The 907-nt window shown below is 62.7% G+C and overlaps 1 protein-coding gene across 1 annotated transcript in view; it reads right to left on the bottom strand.

Moving 5' to 3' along the window:
- Positions 1-907, bottom strand: part of FBXO2 (F-box protein 2) — a 5,445-nt gene that overhangs the window by 4,025 nt on the left and 513 nt on the right. The gene's annotated exons all lie outside the window — the stretch shown is intronic.

Here is a 907-nt window from a genome sequence, read left to right as displayed (position 1 = left end):
TCAGAGAGGAAAATGCCAGGCCCTGAAGCCATATCACCTGCCCATCCTGCTGCCCACAGCTCTCTGGGGAGCAGGGCCCAGTGTCCTCACCTCTCCACCCCTGCCCTGGCCCTGGTGGACACCTGATGCTCCCCGGAAAGGTGCACCTCGCCCAGTCCCCTCTCCTGGCCCCAGGCCTGGCACTTGAGGCCCCAGATCTGATTACGGCCCCCCATCCCCCGCTCGGGCACACACAACTCCCCACATTGTTGCTGTCGGAAAGTTATCTGGGCCCTGGAAACTGCCTCCAAGGCTGATTCATGCACCTGGATTGGGCCCTGGAGTCCAGGGAATAGCTGGGCCCTGAGAAAAAGCAGGAGCCCATTCTGGGGCCCCGTAAAGGGTGTGGCAAGGGGGCGGGAGGATTGGGAGTGGGAGCTGAAGGCGCTGGGATTTTCAGGGCTGGGGGCTGGGGGCTGGGCGACCTGAGTAGGCATCAGTCTGTTTCCCATGGCCTCCCCAAGCAGTGCCCACTCCCAGATGGGCCTGCTGAGAAAGGGGTTGTGGGGAGAGGGAGTCTGCTTGCTCCCACCCTGACTAGCGGGCAACCCCTCCAGGCCCAGCCAGCTCAAAGCATGAGGAGGGGGGGTCTTGGTGCCAGACAAGATGACTGGGCAGTCTCAGAAGGCCCTGAGCATTGGCAAGAGCTGGTGCTCCAACCTCCCTCACCGCTGGCCTGGTCCCCACTGGGCAACTGGCCACCCAGATGAAGGATGGCCCCTCCAGACAAGGGAACCCAGGAGGAAGGCTGGGATGGGGTGGGGAGAGGCTGGTAACCCCAAGAAATCCATGGGGATTCAGGCAGCTCACCGGCCAGAGCTGGCAAATGGAAGAAGTTGACGGAAGAAGAGGGCTTGCAGCCTCCTGC

The sequence above is a fragment of the Myotis davidii genome, unplaced genomic scaffold, assembly GCF_000327345.1.
Source record: "Myotis davidii unplaced genomic scaffold, ASM32734v1 scaffold299, whole genome shotgun sequence".
Lineage (NCBI taxonomy): Eukaryota > Metazoa > Chordata > Mammalia > Chiroptera > Vespertilionidae > Myotis > Myotis davidii.
Note: the sequence above shows the minus strand (reverse complement) of the source record. Positions and strands in the feature narration are given on the sequence as shown.